General features: G+C 45.1%; 1 protein-coding gene across 2 annotated transcripts in view; it reads right to left on the reverse strand.

Annotated features, from left to right (window-relative positions):
- Positions 1–22071, reverse strand: part of MOB3B (MOB kinase activator 3B) — a 176518-nt gene that overhangs the window by 111070 nt on the left and 43377 nt on the right. Inside the window, exon 1 of one of the 2 annotated variants that reach the window (XM_090038816.1) lies at positions 7513–7639. The exons of the other annotated variant lie outside the window; for it this stretch is intronic. The gene's annotated coding sequence lies outside the window, so the exon portion shown is untranslated. Of the gene's footprint in view, positions 1–7512; positions 7640–22071 lie in introns of those variants that run through there. 2 annotated transcript variants of the gene reach the window in all.

The raw sequence follows: 22071 nt of genomic DNA on the forward strand, positions 1-22071 counted from the left end.
AAGCTGTGATGGCCGTATTGTTGATGGCACCCTGAAGAAGCACTGACTCCATATCACATTTTCTCTCTTGCCTGTCATTCCAAAATGCTGGTCCATCTGAAATATGCACCTGGCATCATTCAAAACCCATTGAAGCCAATGGAAAAAATACACGGTGACATTAATGGGCTTTGGATCAAACTTTTTATATACTTCTCAAATCTTTCCTCATATCTCACAATTCATTCAAGGGTCCTGGGGGTATGCTAAGAGTCATACCAGAAAAAGATCTGGGTGAAGAGTGTGTGTAGGTACACATTTACATCTTCACCACAATCCCATTTGTGTGCTTAAGTGTTACACAACTTAATACAAATTCTGTATGTAAAACATTTTTGTACAGCCAAATCATCAACTAAGAAAAGCAAAGCACATTAGTGAATCTGAATAAGCCTATTCTAATATACACAGTGGGAATCCTTTGAATGCTTATACAAAAACAACCTTGTTTTTATCTGTATACTTTTGACTAAATTTGAGCTGCAGTAAATAAAAAGTGATACACACAACAACATAACTGTGTACCAAGCAAAAGAGCCAACATGTGAAAAATTCCCTTCTCATATGCAATGAAGATTAGGCATTAAGATTTGCACTTCAGACTCAATAGGGCCTGCAGCAACACGAGAATGGAAAAGAATAATAAATTAATCTTGATCCGCAAGAAGAAAGAGTCTTTGAACCAGGGGCAGAGAAAACACTGTATTGTGCTGCTAACTCATAACATACGCATTAGGGTTACCATATTTCCAGGTCCAAAAAAGAAGACACCTGTGGGGGGGGAGGGCAGGGGGAATATGATGGCGGGGGTGTAAGTGACATGATGGTGCCCTGCCCCTTGTGTTGCCTCTCACTGGCAAGCCACAGCTCCCCCTTCCCTGCTGGTGCCCCTCACTCCTGACCCGCAGCCCGCTGGGCACTGCCAGTGTCCTGCACACCCAAGCCAGTCATCCCCCGTATCCCTAACTCCTGATTCGCAGCCTCCTGCCCCACCCCCAGCTCTGCTGGTGCCTCTCACTCTTGACCCGCAACCCCCTGCCCCTCAGCCATGCCAGAGCCCCTCACTCCTGATCCACAGCCCCCGGCCCCCCCAGCCCTGCCGGCCACCTCCGACCCACACCTCCCTCCCCCCCAGCTCTGCCGGTGCCCCTCACTGCCAACCCTCTGTGCTCCCTGCTGCCTCTGATCACCCTCCCCCCCTGCTCCCACCAGCGGAGCAAAGCAAAATCGCAAACTCAGCTCCTGATCCTGCAGGTGCCACACTAGGTATTCTGGGAACTGCAGTTCTACCTATCAGTGGCCATGTTGAAAACAGGTCGGGGAGGAAATCCCGGACATCCAGCTTGCATTTAAAAAACCTGCTTGTATGCAGCACAGGGGCCAACAAAAAGGATATGTCTGGGAAAACCCAGATGTATGATAACCCTAATTTTCATTGTCTCATACACTGTAGACATACATGATCCTCAGAGATTGTGCACTAAGCTAGAACGGTCTAAGGTGAACAATTGTCATTGCCAGACTGAGAGAATTACACTTAAGTGCATGGACCGTATGCTGAGAGCCCCTACATGTGGACTACATACAAGCCCCCTCCACACCTCCTGTAGTGAAAGATTTTTTGGAGAAGGCAAAAAAAACCCAAACAACAACAAAAAAAAAAATCAAACTTTTTTTTTTATTACATGTCACTCCCTTTGTCCATGGTTTCCATGATATTTGGCTGGCTGCTGAAAAATGCCAATTAACATGTAAATTGCTCATAATGAGAGCTGACTATGCCCAGTGAAAGGAAGTTGTTTTGTGCTTCAGGACAAGATTCTATAGAAACGTACACTGCTCGCTGACTTCAGCAGAGCTTGAAATTTGGCTCCCAGTTTCTTTCATTAAGGATTATAGAAGTTGCACTGCATTTTTCCCTTTCCTGGGCAGCCATTTAAACTCTAGCTTTAACTAATCCTTATGTGATAAAATCAACAACAACAGAAAAACCTCAATGCTGCATTCCAGCACTTGGATGGAATGGTGCTGGCTGGACAGAAGCTTTTCCAAATACTTAGGAGCATTTGTCATTCAAGACAAAATCTGGTTAGCAAACAATCACTTACACCCAATTTCATTTGTACAAGAAAAAAAAAAAAAAGAACAATAAAACGGTGCAGGAATGGCACAACTGACTACAAGACTAACATTATAAATATAGATTTTAGGCTTGTAATTTAAGAGAGTGCAGATTTTTTAACTTTAAATTTTCTAAAGATAAATAGGGTAATTTACATACAAATGATATAGGCAACACTCTTATTTATACCAGTATAAATCACAACAGTATCAGCCTCATTATAAGAAAGCACTGAGATCCATATAATTAATATTAACTATTATATATTACAATATATTAACAATTTTAATTTTTCAGGTACCCAGCTTAGTTGCTTCACTTACTGAAGAAACCTCATTGACTAACTAATAGGCATGATCGTATGATTAAAGCCCACCAGATCCATGCAGGAGTAACCCACACATGATTTGATGGAAAACTGTTCAAAGCCATTTATAAAGCCCTGTAAAAGGAGCATAATTAGCCCAAATTTCTTGTGGAAGAAAAATCACATAAAAGCAAATACAAACACAGCAAGAAGTCATATGCAACTACAGTGTAATTAAAAAAAAGATGTATGTAAAAGAAAGAAGGCACAGTAAATTCACTGACTGATATTGTTATTCTTTGCAGGTAAGGATCACAATATTCAACAGCAACAAGTTCTGCGGGAGGGGTGGGGAGAGGGAGAGGGTAAATAGATATGTTTATATTGCCTGATGAAAGTACTAAGCTCTTAATTCAAAACAATGCATTTCCATCAAATTCAATATTCCTGATTTACATCAAAGTAACAAAAGAGAATCAAATTCCAGCCATCAACCCTTTCTGAAATGCATATTCTTCACAGATTTCATAGAGATCAAGGCTGGAAGGGACCTCGGGAGATCATCGAGTCCAGCCCCCTGCCCAAAGGGCAGGAAGTCAGCTGGGGTCATAGGATCCCAGCAAGATAAGCATCCAATTTACTCTTGAAGGTGTTCAATGTAGGTGCTTGAACCATCTCCGCTGGCAGACTGTTCCAGACCTTGGGGGCTCGGACAGTAAAGAAATTCTTCCTTATGTCCAGCCTGAAACGGCCTTGCAGTAATTTATGACCGTTCGACCTCGTCATCCCTTGGGGCGCTCTGGTGAACAAACGTTCCCCCAGATCCTGGTGGTCACCCTTGATAAACTTATAGGTGGCCATCAGATCACCCCTGAGCCTACGCTTTTCCAGGCTAAAGAGTCCCATGTCTCTCAGCCTGTCATCGTAAGATCTGTTTTCCTGACCTCTGATCATGCGCGTGGCTCTCCTCTGGACTCTCTCAAGCTTCTCCACATCCTTTTTGAATTGTGGAGCCCAAAACTGGATGCAGTACTCCAGCTGCAGCCTCACCAAGGCTGAGTACAAGGGGAGAATGACGTCCCGGGATCTGCTCAAGAAGCATCTATGGATGCAAGCCAGCGTTTTGGTCGCTTTATTAGCCGCAGCATCGCACTGCAGTCTCATGTTCATCTTGTGGTCAATGATGACCCCCAAGTCTCTTTCTTCTGTAGTGCTATCCAACATAGCACTGCCAAGCCTACAAGGATGCCGCAGGTTTTTCCTCCCAAGGTGGAGAACCTTGCATTTTTCGGTGTTAAGCATATTCTGGTAGTAAACACTTGAAAATTTAGCAATACAAAGTTCTTAAAAAGTAAGATAGCTCCTGTAAGCAAAGGATTTGCTTGGATAGTAACAGGGAATAACAAGAATGACCACTTGTATTCATAAGTATATTCTGAAAGGATCCCAAAGCATGTTACAAAGTCTCCTCTCTCTGTGGTGTATATATCAAGACAGACTAACAAAATCAACAGAGTTCTAACAGTGTGAACTAGGACTGTGCGAATAAGGAGGTATTCAATTCAGATTTGGATTCAGCAGATTCGGAGGACAGTGATTTGATTTGGTGATTCCAATCACTGTCCCCATTTGATTCAGCCAAATCAGAATTGGAAATTCGGCGCTGATTCAGAGATTCGGATTGGCCAGGGAAAGGCAGGCACAGCTGGGGAGCTGCAGGTTCTCCTGGGTGGGGGGAGCTGTGGGAGAAGCTCCCATGGCTACCCTGCTCTGCCTGGCCCCATCCCCTTCCTGGCCCCAGCCCCCCAGCAGTTAAAAAAAAACAAAACCCCCGCACTCACCAGCTCCAGCAGCTGCAATCATTGCCTCTGAGGTCTCATGGCAGAGCCCCCCAACGCAGCGAGTGGCAGCAGAGGGCCCTGGGGATCGGCCCCCCTCGCCTGGCACCCATGTGGCAGCTACCTCACGGTGCAGGTGCAGCACGGCCTGGCAGAGCACTGTGCACTGTTTGGGAGCAGGGGCTGAGTGGTGCTAGACTTTGGGTGACAGGTGGAGCTGCCCCAGCTCCCAGACAGTGCACAGTATCCTGCCAAGCTGCACTATAGTCGCATGAGGAGACAGATGTCATGCAGGTGCCAGGTGGTGGGGGCAATTCACCCTACCCCCCCAGTGCCCTGCGCTGCATGTGGGGGCTCTGCCATGAGCCCCCATAGGCTGATGCAGCCAGAGAATGTGGGACCTTTTCTTTTTTAAAAGTGCAGGGAAGCTGAGGCTGAGTTGGGCAGCCACGGGAGCTTCTCCCATGGCTCCTTCAGCTGTGCCTGCCTCTCTATTTAATTTAATTTAATTTAAATAATGAAATTATTTTTTAATATTTGAAAATAGCACCCAGAGGCTCATGAACAGTATCAGGATCCTGCTGTTAAAAAAGAGAGAGATTTACAACAGTGGAAGCCTCATAAATTGATGTATTAGATTAGATAAACTATAAGCACAGTCCCTTACCATATATATTTTTATAAACTAATGCCCCATCTGCAAAGACTCTCACATAGGCAATGTGTTAGAGGGACACCTGCCTCCCCAAGACTGCTGCCATTGAAGCCGCCGCCAGGTTTTGCAGACGGTCGCTACTCACCGTCGCCACTGACACGGCTGCCGGCAGCTGCAGACAGTCCCTGCTCACCGCCGCTGACAGTGCAGATGGCAGTTGCAAGCAGTCCCTGCTCACCATTCAGAATGCCCCCACACCTCCCCTGCTGCAGACACTGTTGCGGTTGCATGCAGGTCACCTGCATGCAAGTCACTGACCTGATTGCATGCAGGTCACCTGTGGGCAGTCCCCACTCGGCCTGCCCTCGCCGCTGACATCACTGCAGCCGCCTGCATGTGGCTCCCACTTGTTGCCGCCACACCCCTGCTGCCGCCACAGCTGCTGCCAGCCTCTGGGGGTATGCGTCGTTCATGGACTCTCACATGGTTAAACTGAAGGCATGAGGTTAGCCCTCTTTAAATTCAGTAGAATAACTGACATGCTAAAAGGACATAGCAACTCCACAAACACTGAAACTTTAGTGACCATCTTGACAAATCATATGGACCTAACCATAAGGACCGTCCCTTTAAATAGTATTAGTTCTCTGTATATTGTGGCACTTCATCTCTTACCTAACACCCTCTTTTGGCATTTCATGACCTGAGTTATAAGAAATACACTACCAGCCACAGACACCAGCACATGTTCTCTGAGGGCAAAAACAGTATATGCTTTCAAGCCCTTGTGACCTGGCACCTCTTTCCACCACTAATAAAGCGTGGCTTTTATGAAAGCACATGCATGGTTTAGGCAGCTGTTTTTATGATCACCACTTTTATAACTTTTTATTATTTATTTATTATATTTATACTGGATATGATTCTTGGGCTTGTTTGCTGTGGTAAGCATAGAAATAGAACCAACTTGCTCTCCCAGAATTCTGGCAATGAGCCCTTTTGTCCCAATAAGATGCTGCAGTCATCTTTTGGCTCTGAGGCTTTTGCACTGTACAGACTGGAATCCGCAGTGGCTGTTTAAGGCTAGGGACAGAAGTTATACATAAACTGGCTTAAGTCATCAGAAACTGGTTTAAACCTGTAACAGAATAGAAATTCAGTACACATAAACCAGTTTCAAAATGGATGAAACTGGTTTAAGATATGCTACATTCAACCAGGTTTCACAGTAAACTGATCTGGGTCAAACTGGTTTTTGAAACTTCTGTCCCACAACCCTTCCTGGTTCAAGGTAAATCAAAGTCTCCAGCATCCCAGCATGCTTTCCAGCCCTGGGCTGGGCTGGCCTTGGCTGTCTGCTCCAGCAGAGAAGGGTTAGAGGGGTGGGGAGGCAGGGACTGCCACCCCAAGCAAATCCCAGCTGGGGTCTGAGGCCAGGGAGGGAGGTTTAACTTCTCTTCCCCCAAATACAGAGCTGCCCTGCAAAAAACTTACTGCTGGCTACAACTGTAGACTATAAGTCCCAGAGCCACCTAGAAGCAGGAAGAAGTAGTGATGAGCAACTCTGCAGTGTCCTGCTACTGTGATTCTCAACTGCAAATCCCAGAGATCTTTTGGGCAGCAGGAAGAGAAAGTGAACACACAGCTCATGATGGCTACGTGCCAGAGAGCCATGCTTTAGCACCCCCAGGCCTCTGGCCTGAGCCACTGCAAGTATGTGGCTGCATTTCCTGAATCAAAAGTGAACGTCTGACCAGTTCTTTCTCAGTTTAATCTATACAAGTTTAGACTAATCTTCAAAAACTGAATTAGCCTTGATTGACTGATTCAGCCTTGGGCTTTTTGATTGTCTGTACTTAGCCTAAATGTAGGAAACATGCCTTTCCCTCCGGCCTTTATAGATTCTGGAATGCAGATGAAAGAAGAGAAAGGAAATTTACAAATAAAAAGGAAATAGCACAATAATCAAACAGCTAGTGCTCTATTTAATGTTACATAATATGTGCATTTCTCCTAGGTGTTATTTTGTCCTTTTTAGACAGAAACATAATGCTAGCTTTAGACCTATGCTGGAATCCTGGCCCCACTGAAGTAAGTGGGGAGTTAAAGTCTAGGGTCTTAAAGACTCTCCCAAATCTCCCTGCTCCAACCAGTATTGCCTGTGTGGAAATCACATTCTGGCCTCTACAGGGCAAGGGTTAGTAAGTTGTTTTTACTATGCATAGGAAGAGAGCATGAGGACTTCTATTTCCCTAGGATATCCATCCAGTGCCCAGATACAATGCTTCCTATAGCACTCCCTGGGTCTGATCCAAAGTGCACTGAAATCAACAGAAAGTCTGTCAGGCCCTCTGAGCATTAACAGGTCATTGGGTGTGCACACACAATGGTGCTCAGGCTGGTAGCCAGGACCTCAACCTTTTCCACATGCGCCTGCAGGCTTCAGGCAGCAGGCTCTGGTAAGAGGAGATGCTTCTCTCAAAAGAAGGTATAAGGCATGCTCCCTGCTTCCCAAATTATTCCACTTACGTGTGCCCTGTATGTTACGTACCTCTTCCACAAATGCTGCTAAAGGACTTTCCTCGCCCATCCTTCCTCTAGTGGTTGAAACAGCAGGAAAGGCCTCGCATGAGGATACAGTGTTACAGGGTCCAGGTTGGGCAGCATCCTGCTCACTTGGGGAGACACTGTATAACTGGAGCATTAGCAACAGCAGCAACAGTTCATGTTACAAAGACCCTATTTAAGTCAGCAGTTTTGCTTTCTCAGGTCAGTGTAATAGTTAACCCAATGCAAGGCATTGGTTTTGGCCTTTGAAATTCCAAGTACCATACTTTGCATCCTGTGGTGGAGCTCAGTTTTATTTTTGGCTTTGAGACACCGCATGCACTGGCTGCTTTAGGAAGCAATTATCTTCCTCAATATGCTGTACTGCACAGTGTCACTGCAATTACAACTTCTCTCTGCCTTGCCCTAGAAAAGCACGAGGACAGAATGGCAAAAAGCCATTATGACCTGCTGCATTTACCCACCACTTGTTCCCGGACATATCAGTGGCTCCTCCAAGTGCACCAGACAGAAAGCAGTCATGAAAGCTAAGGACAGACATTACACATAAACCGGTTTAAGTGATCAGAAACTGGTTTAAACCTGTAACAGAACAGATGTTCAGTGCACGTAAACCAGTTTGAAAATGGCTGAAACTGGTTTGAGATAAACCTGACTGCATGTAGTATCAGACTGAACTGATTTGGCTCAAACCAATTTATTCAATATCTGTCCCAGGCCCCTTGCTAATTTAAGATAAACCAGACTGTCCCCTGGGCAGGGCTCTCTGCTCCACAGCACACCTGGCTCCTCCTCTTTGCTCAATGGCTGGATCTCCCGCAGAAACTGCAGGTCCAGCAGGGTCTGCCTGACTTCCGCCTGCTCTCCGCCCTCCCCTGCTCACTGCTGAAGCAGGGATTCCCCCCTCCCTCCCTTTTCCCACAACACAGACCTAAGCCCCACAGACCTTAGGCATATGGTATGCTAGCTAATGCTGAGAAATGTCTGTGTGTGTCTCCAATTTCACTGGGAAAGGCAGACCGCTTAGGGATTTTTGGAGCTAATCAAGAGGTCAGCTGGTAAGCTGATTAAGAAGAGTTTGAACTAATGGAGAGATGCTACTGTTTTGCTGATGAGGTGATAAACACTGTTATCAGCCTCATGCTGGCTTTCTTGCCCATCAGTTTATGGCATACCATATAAAGAAGCAGAGAGAGGGAGATTGAAAGGCTCCATATCATCAACAGTTGCATGCACTGCACATCCCTCCTTGCCTCAGAGTACTAGCAGGGGGCTGGCAACACTCCCACCTCTTGAGCAGCAGGCAGGGAAAAGCCTGGGATGATACAGGCAGACCTCCCTAATCAATGCATCCTGCTGGGCCTGACAATACCCACCTCAGCTCAGCATTGGAAGGAAAGGGAGGGCTGCTCTAGTGGGATCTGGCTTCTAGACTGACCAACTGCAGGCACGTGCCTGAATTTCCTCAGTTGAGAGAGCATGCCTGTCCAGTTCCAAACTGGTTCAGCCTAGCCAGGTTAGACTAATCTGCAAAGATTGAATCAATTCAGACTCAGGCTTTTTGAATGTCTGTCCCTAGCTGAAAAGGGCGCTAGAGATCACCTCAGAGGCCACCAACATGTTCTGCCAAAGCCTGCATTGAGAAGGGTATAGTATGGTATGGTAGCACCCCAGCCTAGCAGCTGATCCAAGGGGCACTCTGGCTTCCTAGACTGGGCTGGCTTCTGGGATTGCTGGCAAACCACATGCCGGCATGGTAGCTGCAATCCACTCATTGGCCCTGCACCACACCTTAAAATAAGAAATGCTGTAATAATCCTTAGAACTCATAGGGTATTTTTTTCATTCACAGAGCAGTAAGTAGCTTTAATTCTGTTACTGATGGACAAGCTGAGGTACAGACTTGCCTACACTCATCCAGTGAGTCTGTAGTAGGAATGAGAATGGGGCCCCTGTCTTCAAATCCCAATGCTCAAGTAGATGTGCTCAGTGACAGATGCTCTCTGCTTAGGAATTAACCATCATGATCAGAAATACAGACTCAGTCTAGATCATAGACTGAAAACCTGGGTTTGACTCACACAGGAGGGAGATGATTTCAGACTGCAGCAGAGTTTGCCAAACCTAATATTACATTTTGGATCCCATACAAGGATTATTGGATAGAATTAAATATAAAATAAAAGGATTGACTGCCATGTATAACAGCAATAATAACAAAATAAATTTATAACCGCACTGCCCTCTCTTACTTTTATTTTAAAATCTTAACAATTAACCTGTCTACTGAAGCTTCCACATCAGTGCAGCAGATGTGGTAATATTTAACCTGCTTCATAAGATACCACAGATGAAAGGCTCTATAATGACTGTTATCCAATGTCCACACAAAAACAAACTCTCTGATCTTTGCCAGTCCTGAAACAGAGCATATGTAACAGAGGATTTTAATTGTGTTATGCCATGAAAGCCAAGGATTTCTCAACAATGGCAATAATTGTGTTCTCAAGGGATTGGACAGAATCCCTCAACATGATTTGTGGCAGAACCCTCCTGAGCTGTTGTAACACTACTCTATCACAGGGGCTGTCAAACTTGGGTGAAAGGGAAACTACATCAAGAGGATCAAGTTCTCACATATAAATTCGAAGGGAGAGGCTGCTTTCCTAAAGATTAAGAAAGAGGAGTTTGTGGTTAACGCACCAGCTGGGGCTGCTGCAGTTCCCTAGTGTGACCCTATACCACCTTGTCTCCTTGTTCCAATGTTAGAAACAGAAATTACAGATAAGCCAATATAAATGATCGCAAACCAGTTCAAATCTGTAACACAACAGAAGGTCAGTGTGCATAAACCGCTTTCAAAATGGCCAAAAGCAATTTAAGATAAACCTGTATGGATGTAGTATCAGACTTAACTGATATAGGTTAAATCAGTTTACTGAACTTCTGTCCCAGATCCCCTCTGGATTAAACTTAAGTCACAGTCCCCAAGCATCCCTAGATACTTTGCACCTTCCTCACAAAGCCTCCCTCTCAGGGTGGGTGCAGTAGTGTTGGCCCAAGATGCCTGCTCCAGCTAAGCAGGGAGGCGTGAGCCAGCATTGCCTAGCTTTTGGCCTGGGCCACTGCAGGCATGTGGCTGCATTTATGGAATCAAACATGAATGTCTGTTCACTTGCTTAATGGTTCAATATATGCAGCTTAGACTAACCTGAGAATCATTCAGCTTTGGGCTTTCTGACTGTCTGTACTTAGCCCAGCTGTAAAATGAAGATAAGGCTTGTTTTGTTTGTCTTATCTATTTACATTAGAAACATTTCAGAGCAAAAACTGTTTTCCCTAATTCTGTGTACAGTGCCAGCAAAATGGGAAGATAGCTTTTTTGTTCGTTGGGGTCAAATTGCTGTAATACTAGATAATAATATGTCAATTCCCTGGCGTAAGTATCCATGGTAATACTGCACTTCACTGACTTAACAGTTTACCAGCTTACAGTTCTTATGCTTGGCATCCAATAACCCTGCAAAGTTAGTAGTGAAGTCACAATAATTGATTGGCAGGATACATGAAATAAAGCTAATGCAGTGTATGTGGAAAGAACTCACTTCGCAATATAGGCAGGGCTGAGCATCTCAACTGTAGCAGTGAAGAGTTTTCTCTAGAAAGCCAGTCTGACTAACACCCTGTAATTTCACCATGTTCAACCTTATCATTTGGTTGAAGTGACCTAGTATTATGCACAGGGAAGACAGAGAATCAGCTAAATATATTCATCCTGTTAAACCCGGATAGAAACAGAGGGCACCTGAACTTGGGTAGTCACCTATATTTTAAAACCAGTAAAATCAACATTCTGCATTTGGCAGGTGTCATTAGTAGGATCACACCTGTTTAAACAGAGATCTCTTTAAAATGTGCTATACCTGAATCTGATCAGAGATAAAACATGCACAATGGCCTCTGCCCCAACACATGCACTCCAACAACCTTTCTCCCCACCATCCAAAACCTGTGATCAACTTCCTCCACTTAGTGGTATGAAAATTATGCTTGCATTCCAGGCCAGTCAGAGGTAACACTACTAATGCAAAAAAAAAAGACTAAGCAGTTGCTCTCTCCCCTCTCACCCAGGATCCCACCTCCCCTTCCATTCAGGAGCTACATGGACATTGCGATGATTGCTCACATGGAAAAGTTATACCAGAAAAATACAATAATTTGTCTTCTGATGAAATGAGTTGACAGAACATGAAGAAGTTAATGTCATGTGACCAGCCAGTTCTGCATGAAGCACTAGAGAGGTGCTCCACAAATCACTGTTTCAGAACACAAGAGCTAGAAATTATACTGTTGGGTCCAATTAAACATTTACACTCTTCCCTCCACCAGATCCACGGGGAACTCTGACATTTATTATTCTATTTTATGTTGGTGCTGAATAATCTACAGTTGCTTAAAACGCTTCCAAAGCATCTTCTCAGCCATGCCACATTATTTAATTAGCTCAGGCATGATAAAAGCCTTTCTAAGCACTTGAGGCAGAGGATTTTACCATAGAATAGGGGTGGACAAAATACAGCCCACGGGTCCCTTGGTCCCACCTGGCACAGGTACCATCCAGATGTGGCGAGTCCTGCTGCTCCCTGGGCATGCAGCGGTGCTCAGGCAGCTCCACAGCTGGCCTGCCTTTCTAGGTAGCACAAGTGGCAGTGACTCCTTCCAGCTGCCTCCACTGCTGGCCCCAGACCTACGGTATAGGTGGGGACATGTTCTACACAGCCCCGACCCCGCACACCCTATGCCCATCCAGACTCAGCAGTGGCAGTGTGGGATGGAAGCTATTGCTTAGTGTGGGATAAAACAGCCCCTTCCCCTTGCCACTGCCGGCCGTTCTTGCTGCAGCCACCCAGAGCCCATGCCAGGATGCCCTATGTCTACGCCACTGTCACCACTGTCTCTAGGCTGCCCAGTGCCACCAGAGCAGACACAGGGCAGCCCGGCACAGGCTCCAGACAGCTGCAGCAGGAAAAGCTGGCAGCGGTGAGGAGGAGGGGCTGCTTTTCCCTTGCGCTAAGCAACAGCTGCTGTCCCACACTGCCGCTGCTGAGGCTGGATGGGAGAACCTGGACAAGGCATGGGGCATGCAGGGTTGGGGCTGTGTAACATGGGTCCTCACCAGTACCACAGGGTTGGGTCCAGCAGCAGCAGCAGCTGAAAAGAGCTGCTGTCACCTAGGCTTCCTAGAAACACAGTCCAGCTGTGGAGCCACCCTAGCCCTCCTGCGTGCCCAGGGGACAGCAGGATGCGACACGGGCAGGAGGTGCACAGCAGATGTGGGGCAGCGTGGGTCCCACATTCTGTCTGATCTGCCCTGACAGGGGTGAGTCCAGAGTGGGTGAAGGGTGTGCTGGGGCTGCGCACCGTTGGCAGTGGCAGGGAGGTGCTGCAAAGCGCATGGGCTCTGGGCTGTTGTAGAGCAGAGGCAGGTGCTCAGGGGGGCCACACGCAAGGGAGCTCCCATGCGCATCCCACCATAACCACACCCTCCCCCACACACAATCACATACCCCACAAACACTGCACCTAGCCACACGCTCCCCGACACACATACCTACGTGCCTCTGGAAGAAGCCCTCCTCACTGCTATGTGCACACACCCCACCACACATATGTATACCCACCACACCCCCCCACACCCCCATCCACACACTCCATAGCCCCCCACAAACTCCATACCCAGCCACACATCCACACAACCCCCCCACAGACTCACCCACTCATAGCCACACACCCTACATACACATACGTACACCCCCTACAAACCCCATACTCACCCCCCATATCCTCCCACCCCTCCACTCCCCCACAATATACAACAGTAAGACCTCATTTTGAGCAATTATGCAATCATCTCTATGTACACCATGCAAATGCATACAAATCAGGACAAAAATATATTTTTTATATAAAATTAAAATGTTATTGTCAATTTTGATTTTTAGTACACAATTTGGTTTTTTTTCTAGTTCCAAGATGGCAGACCTTCTTTCCAAAAGGAGTGCTTCTGGGGGCAAGGGGAGGAACTTCTCATGGCAACGGTCAGGGGTTACGGGCTGGGGCTTCTGGTCCCAAGATGGCGACCAGTGGGGCAGGGCACCTGTCAAGGGGCAGAGCTACCTTTGCGGCCCTTGACAGCTCATACTCGTTAACATACTCATTAAGTGGCCCTGCAGCTGAAATAATTGCCTGCTCTGGTCTACAAAGCCGGACCCTTAACAGGCACAGTTCCACTGACTTCGAGCTGAAGATCTGGTGTATAGGAGAAAGCAGGAGCTGCCTCTCTATACTTAATGCTGCAGAAGAAAAAGATCCGAAGTCCTTCACGCTACTAAAATGATGGGGTAGGAGGGCTAGGTGTGTTCTTTCCTGGTCTTCATGGAAAACTGTTTATGCCACACAGAATGATATCAGATTACACTCCGTGGTATATGAGGTCAGCGCAGGCAGCCTCCAGGGAAAGGAGAGCATGTAAGAACTTTGGATGGTGCCATTTTGCTCAAGCTAGTTTGAACTAGAATCTGCTCCCTCCTGCTGGCAAAAGTGAATTTAGCTCTTGCATTAGCAATTGCTTGTTTTAATTAAAATCCTCAACAGCAAACCTGGTACAGTTTAGAAGTGAGAATTTTCTAGATGGCTACGCTCTCTCCCCCACAGCCACTTTGTGCTGCAAATGTTCCATGTCGTAATGTCAGCCACTCCCATACAGTTCCTGACCAAGAAAAGAAACTCTTATACTTTTGAGTAAGCAAATGAGAGTGTTGTATATAACATGATAAGCAGTTCTCTATTTGTGTCAGAGGAACAGAGACAGATTATGAGGGAAAAACTGGTACCAATAATGATGAGGAAAACGTTATTTGGAGCATCTCAGACAAAATTTGAGGTCAGGGGACAGTTTCTTATGAAACTATACAAATCAGAAATCAAATGGGTAATGTTTAACCTCTGGGGAGTCCCATTGGCTACAAAGTCAAACAAATGATTTGCATTCTTACATTAGGGGACCTGACCTCCTCCATCCCACAAAAAGAGAAAAGAAAAAAAGAGAACTCTGTGCATGTCTATTTAAAATCTTATTGGTCAAGAAGGAGTGCTTTCAGACATTTAATGTCCCTCCAGCCTGAAACTTGAAACTGAGGGTATCGGCACAAGAATTTCATTTAATTTTATTTTAGCACATTGAATCCTGATCCACACCAAGGTTTCCTAAGTGTTATGGTGGGACAAATAAATAAATAAATAAATAAAGCATCAAAATTTATTGGTTACTTCCTTCATAGGAATCCAAAACATTAATAAAGAGTGTGGGTCACACTTCAGGACTTATCTAAACAAACAGCTTTATTCTCCAAACACAATTTAAGAGCCTAATAGTTTTTAATATAAACAAACTGTCTCCTTTCAGCACAGTTATATAAAACACTCAGGTTACAATATTTGAAAATCAGAAACTACAGTCAGTCAACCTGGAAAGCAATTTCAGTGCATTAAGAGACTTTCTGTAGGGATATCAGGATGGCTTATATCGTACATTACGGCAGTGAGAACCTGACAGATCCATGAAGGCTTGTGAGCCCCAATACTCCAAGCAGCTGAGCATGTGATCAGCATCATAGGCACTGGTAGCTCTTCTGAATTTATTTACTGGGACTAAATACTTGCTTCATGAGCACAAGTGTTTACAGGTTAAACATTTTTGTGTTAAGACATTTCTCAATAGGCATTTCCATGCCCATATTCATTATATTTCATCATATTTCACAGTATATTAGCATTTACATTTAGTAAAGTCTTGCAAACTAATGTCTGCCTTGTGAAATCTTTAATTGTGGTTCAACACAATTTCTCAAAACTCTAGGATCCCTTTTCACAGAACGAAAGCTTCATATTGTGCTCCTCTCCATGCTCACAAACCAAGAGGAATTACACCAGGCAGCAGAATCCACAGGAACATCTCCTGCACATGGAAGCTATGCAGGCATTTTAAAACATGGGTTAGTTCCCTACTAGTCTGAGGCAGGGTGAGGCTGGTGCACTCTTGGCAGATAGAGGTGCTGTCCTTGAAAAGACGCATCAAACTAGGTCCACAGAAGCTGTGGTCATTAAGGAATCGATAGAGCTTTTTGTCAGCCTGGATTCCATCTACCTGTGTTCCAGCTACTGAAACTTCTTCTAGTTTTCTGCAATTAGTGAACTACTTTAGGGACAGAAGTTACACAAACTGTTTTAAGTAATCAGAAACTGGTTTAAAACTGTAACAGAAAAGAAGTTCAGTGCACATAACCCAGTTTTAAAATGGCTGAAACTGGTTTAAGATAAACCTAATTGAATGTAGTATCAAACTTAACTGATTTGGGTCAAGCCAGTTTATGGAACTTCTGTCTCAGATACCTTCCTACTTTAAGTTAAACCAGAGTCCCTCAGTATTGCTTTCCAGCCCTGGGCTGGGCTGCACTGCCTGCTCCAGCAGAGAAGAGTTGGGAGATGGGGAGGCAGGGACTGTCACCCACCCTGTGCAAACCCCAGCTGGGGGCTGGGGCCAGGGAGGGAGGTTAAACTTTCCTTCCCCTGAGTACAGTGCTGCCCTGCCCTGCTAAAAACTTACTGCTGGCTACAACTGTGGACAAATCCCAGAGGCACCTGGAAGCAGGAAGAAGAGATGAGCAACCCTGCAGAGTCCTGCTGCTGAGTCCTGCTGCTGTGATTCTGGACTGCAAATCCCAGAGACCTCGGGGGCAGCAGGAAGAGAAAGCGAACATACAGCCATTGCTCGCTATGTGCCAGAAAGCCATGCTTTAGCACCCCCAGGCCTCTGGCCTGAGCCACTGCAAGTATGTGGCTGCATTTCCTGAATCAAAAATGAATGTCTGGCCAGTTGTTTCTCAGTTTAAACTCTGCAGTTTAGGCTAATCTGCAAAGAATGAATCGATTCAGGCTTGAGCTTTCTGACTGTATGTACTTAGCCCTAATGTACAAGTATCTCTTGCCAGCATCACAGGGAGGCTTCAGAATTTAATTGTGAGCAGTTCCAAGATGGATGAGAAATGCTATCTAAATGCACAGTATTTTTAAACACCATTAAGGCTTAATCTTTCTGGGATGAGCACTCCTGTTGTGACTCACCACTAGAAGAAGTCCAGACGGTGGCATAAAGGTACCTTTGCATGCATTACCTCCCTGCCCAAAGGCAGAAACCACAGTGATAAGCTCACTGGATGGCCAATGGACCTCTCACGTAATGGGTCAAATGTTGATCCTTGGGGTTCCAGTTCTGAATATACACTTGGAAATTTTCTGCCTTTTTCCACCAACCACTAGAACAAACCTTGGAACTTCCAATACCAATCTGAGCTCTCTCTACACTGGCAACATGACATTTTTACAGCTTTTTTTGCTGGTGCTCTTTCACATGCAGTTTGTACATTTTCATTTTACTTATTTGGCATTTCAGAATTTTTCATGCTATTGTTTAAAAAAAGAAAGAAAATTCAGGCAAGTTTTAGTACACAATTGATTTTTAAATTTACCTCTTACACAAGGAGTCCTTTTATCTTTTGCACACATTCACCTTCCAGATTGTCAAGTTCATAAGTGCTTAGGAGGCCACACTGATGGCTACTTAACCTTAGTCTTGGTCACAACTTTCACCACTGATGTATTCTGCTCACAAATTGGTCCTACATTGAATAAATAGACTTCTATCATTCACGTATCTGCTGCAAAGGATAGTTATGCTGAAAAGGATGATATACTTGTATTTGGTTCAACTCACCTGTATGTTCTTCCTCCGCTCCCTAATAAGATGCTATTTGAAACTGACTGATGTTACTGGTCTAGAAGTAAAAGCAGAAGCTCCATTCAGTCTACAAAAGATGACTGGGAGAGAGACGACAGTTTCATCAGTTTGCCTGCATTCTAGAAAACACAGCCAAGATGAACTGTCAGTCCTGGGGATCCTTCTCAATTGGTGCCAAATACAGTCTGACAACTACAGTAGCTACTATTTACTTCTTGTAACAACACTGAAAGTGTTTTGGCTCCCAATGAAGAGGAATACACAAGTGAAGGAGAAGTGCACAGATGACAGCTATTGCCAATGACAGACCATTTTCCAGTGAGGCTTAAACCCTTTTTTCCTTTCTACACCCTCTACCTTATCCAGCATTAGGCGGGAAGAAGTGAGGATAGCTTTTAAGGCCACGTGTAGACGAAACAAGGGGCATGTGTGCATGACGCTCTAAAGCAAGTTAAATGCTTTTGCACAGCTTTAATGGTGCTGGTGTTTGCACATATCGGAGGCATGTTGTGCAGTAAAATTTCAGCCGCTGTAGCAAATTCGCCAGCGTAATGCACCTTAAATCCCTTGGGGCGCAGTAAACTAAACTCCTCTGAGGAGTTTTAGTTTGTTGCTCTACAGCCGTGGAGTGAAGCACCAGACTCCATGCAGCCCTGGGGCCACTCTGCCTGCCAGCAGCTCACCTTCCCCTCCCTGGCACTAGAGAGGCAGGTAAATTCGGGTGTGTGAATGACACGGGGATTTAAAGGGCCCTAAACTGAAGTGGTGTTTTTAAAAACCCACCGCTTCAATTTAGGGCCCCTGTTTCATCTACACATGCCCTACGATAGCAATCAACACGGCTCCAAACGGTAACCCCGACGCAACAACACCATAGGTTCCACAAGTACGTGCCACACAGGTGACTACCTGACAGGAGTTGACCTCTGTCCTGTCACAGCTGTAAGCAAAACACAAGGATCCTTTGGAAAGCTATGTGAGAATGCAGGCTGGCAAACCAAGCTCGGAGTCAGCAATGGTGATGGAACTATTGCGTAAACCTGACAGCTCAGTCTGGTGCTCTATGCAGCCACAAAACTCTTTCAGGCTATCAGTCCCTGTGAGCCCCAACAATAACATCTGAGTGTGGACTAAGGAAGTCCTCAAGATTACGTTTACAAGCACCATGATTAAATAGCTGTTCTCACCCTCGGATAAACCACCTGTCTGAGGATCTGAACTGCATTTCCTAGCACAGCTGCAATTCAAGGCAATTCTGGAGGCTCCTTTTGGCTTTCCAATAGTCCTGCCATCTTTCCTTTCTAGAGTAAAACTGTCTTTTTGTTCTGTTCCTTTTCTTCATTTTGAAGCATTTCCTTGTTCGTGTATATATGTAAATATGTAAGTACTACTCCTCTCTTACCCTCTTTCTTTGCACTTGATAATCAAAGCCCAGGAGCTGGTGTGACCCTAAGTTCAGCTTGCCAAACGTCATTAAAACAGCAGGAAGATCCCAAGTAATAGAATTTTGGATTATATTTGGAAAACAGCCAACTACGCCCCTTTCTTTTTAGCATGTGCAAACAGATTCAGTTACTGAGAATGGGTGCGTGTGAGAGGCGCTTTCTCACTGGACATTTCTGGCTGTGATAATTGAATAATATCTGGCCTTGAATTCCAGATTCTACTGCCGGACATACTTGGGGTCTGATTCTAATCTTCCTTACTCCAGGTCAAATCCAGATCAATTCCACTGAAGTCCAAGTCATGCTGACATGAAAACTGCTTCAAGATCAGATTTAAGTCTGCTGATCAGTAATTTGTTTTTCAACTGTCCCATTGAAATGAAAATTAGAATGGGATATAAAATAACTCCATTTTGAAGGCATCTGAGAATAATGATCAAGAGAAGGGCAGATGTAATAAGCTGAAGAGATGGGTGTCAAATTCACTTTTTGCCCTGGGTCAGATCCAGATCATAGGACTTCTCATAGGCTAAATGCAGCCTGGGACACAAGGTGACAGCAAGAATGGATCCAGCAGTGGCAACAAACAGCATGGCAGCAGCGGCCATCAGGGCAGTGACATCAACTGGGACAAGCAGCCACAGGTCAGGCCATAGCAGAAGTGGCACAAGCAGTGGCTAGCCAGCAGGCTATAGGACAAGAAAGGGCTGTGTCACCACAACCCTCACTCAGCCTGCCATGATTGCCATGTCCATAGGTGCCCCCAATCCTCAAATTCCATGGCAGGCCCTGTCTGTCACTCGCCACACCCCAAAGTCACTGGCTTACCAGTAGTCTGGTGAGTCAAATAGAACAGTGTCACAAGCCAGATCTGGCCTGAAGACCATGGCTAGAGACAGATTTTCAAAAACCTGAGCCTGAATTGATTCAAATTTTGCAGGTTAGTCTAACCTGGCTTGGCTGAACCGGTTTGAAACAGGACAGACATTCTCTCTAGACTGAAGAAATTCAAGCACATGCCTGCAGTGGCTCAAGCTAGAAGCCGGGGGGGTGCCAGAGCAGCCCTCCCTTCCCTTTTGCAGGAAGCTGAGCCGAGCTGAGCTGAGCTGAGGGGGCATGGCCAGCCCCCAGCAGGACTCTCTCATTAGGGAGGTCTACCTGCAGGGTCCCAGGCTTTTCCTTGCTGGCTGCTCAAGGGGCAGGAGTGTTGCCAGCTCCCAGCTGCAGGCAAGGGGGGTGGGGGGTGCAGTGCATATGAAAGCTGTTGAAATGTAGCTTTTCAATCTCCTTCCTTGCTTTGTCATACTGTCGGCAGCAAACTGACAGGCAAGCAAGCCAGCTAAGGGCTGATAGTGATAACAGTCTTTAATCACCCAATTACCAAAACAATGGTCTCTCCCCATTACTTCAAACTTAGACAGCTTACCAGCTGACCTGTTGATTAGCTCCAAACAGCCCTAAGTAGTCATTGTTCTGTCTCCCTGCCCCAGTGAAATTTGAGAGAAACAGACACAGAGGCACCTCTCAGCATTAGCTAACATACCACATGCCTAGGGTCTGTGGTGCTGGGGTCTATGATGTGGGAGATAGGAGGGAGGGAAGAGGAGATTTCCTGCTTGAGCAGTGAGGGGGGTGTAGGGCTGGCGGAAGCCAAGCACACCCAGCCCAGAGAGCATGCCGGGATGCTAGGGAACTCTGATTTAACTTAAACCAGAAAGGGGTCTGGGACAGACATTGTACAAACTGGTTTCAGCTAAATCAGTTAAGCCTGATACTACACTCAACCAGGTTTATCTCAAACCGGTTTCAGCCATTCTCAAGCCAGTTTATGTGCACTGCACATCTGTTCTATTACAGGTTTAAACCATTTAAACCAGTTTGTGTGTCATGTCTGTCCCTAGCCCAAATGTTTGATAGCCCTGGTCTAAGGTAAAGATCACTGAGTAGAGAACATCTCCACCATAACTGGCTACGCCAAGGGAATCAGGATTTTCCAAAATTCAGTAAATATCAATACTGCTCCATTTCTTTCAGCACTCTACAAATGTGAAAATTTACCACTCTTTCCTCTGGAGCTGCTTTCTCTGAGAGCAGAAATGAATCAAACTGACAGTTCTGAGAATCAGCAGTGAAATGTCTGCACTTCACAGATGGAAGATAAGCAGCCTAGCACAAGACAAGGAAGGATTCTAGATTTGTGTGCGTCTGTGTCTACACACTTATATATATTTGAATCTGAATGCATCTGAATCCTTGTTTGTCACTGGAGTTAATCTAAAAGGAATTAAACCACAGGACAACAAGAAAAGCTCATTTTAAAGTCCATTAGAAGAAACAACACCAACTAACCAACAGCAGCTAAAACACCAATCTTTGGAGGCCAAATTGTGTTCATTCCCTCATAAGCACCTACTACAAAATGTTTCCTTCAAAGGGCTTTGGATCAGGCCCATCCTACTGATTCCTGTTGAATGTAATAGGACTAGATTTATAGGGTTCTATAGGGTTTAAAGCAGTAAGTCTCAATCTTTTTAGCCTCAAAGCATCCCTGGTTAGACCTAAGGCATTCCTTCTTAGGCTCAAGGCATCCCTCAGAAAATGCAAGCTGTTAGTTTTCACTCACTGTTTGACTATGGAAAAATAATACAGCCATTTTTCTGTAGCAACGAACCCAAAAAAAGGCAACAGGACAGAATAAATTTTAACACAATGGATTCTTGTATGAAACCACTGGGTTCATCTTATGAATCATGTTTGCTCACCAAAACACCCCTAAATTGTTTTCAAGGCATCCTTGAAATGGTACCCTGGTTGAGAATCATTGTTTATACATTTCAGACTAACCTTGACTAACTACCTCTAGCTAAAGAAATTTAACGGTTTATATGGAAATTGGTAGGGGGAAAAAACCCTGTAGAACTTAATAAAGTCTTTCTGTAGCTTATTTTTTTTTAAAAGACAGGTCATAGAATTATTTCCATGCTATTTAATTGTATGAGCTGGCCCAAAAAGAGCCAGCAGACCAAGTAATGTTTCGATTAAATTCTATAGGATTTCTCCTTAAGGTTCATATGCCTGTGCAACATTTACATTATTTTTAAAAGGGCAAACAATAGCCCTTTGTTTTTAATCAACAAAATCCCAATTCAATCTCCTTTATACTAAATTTAATAATATTATCTATACCCATCTGCAGAATGGTTAACGCCTTTGCTAGGCTGAAAGGTCAACCTTATTTGCT

Source organism: Crocodylus siamensis, chromosome 3 (genome assembly GCF_052110815.1).
Source record: "Crocodylus siamensis isolate JL-2025a chromosome 3, ASM5211081v1, whole genome shotgun sequence".
NCBI classification, from domain to species: Eukaryota; Metazoa; Chordata; order Crocodylia; family Crocodylidae; genus Crocodylus; species Crocodylus siamensis.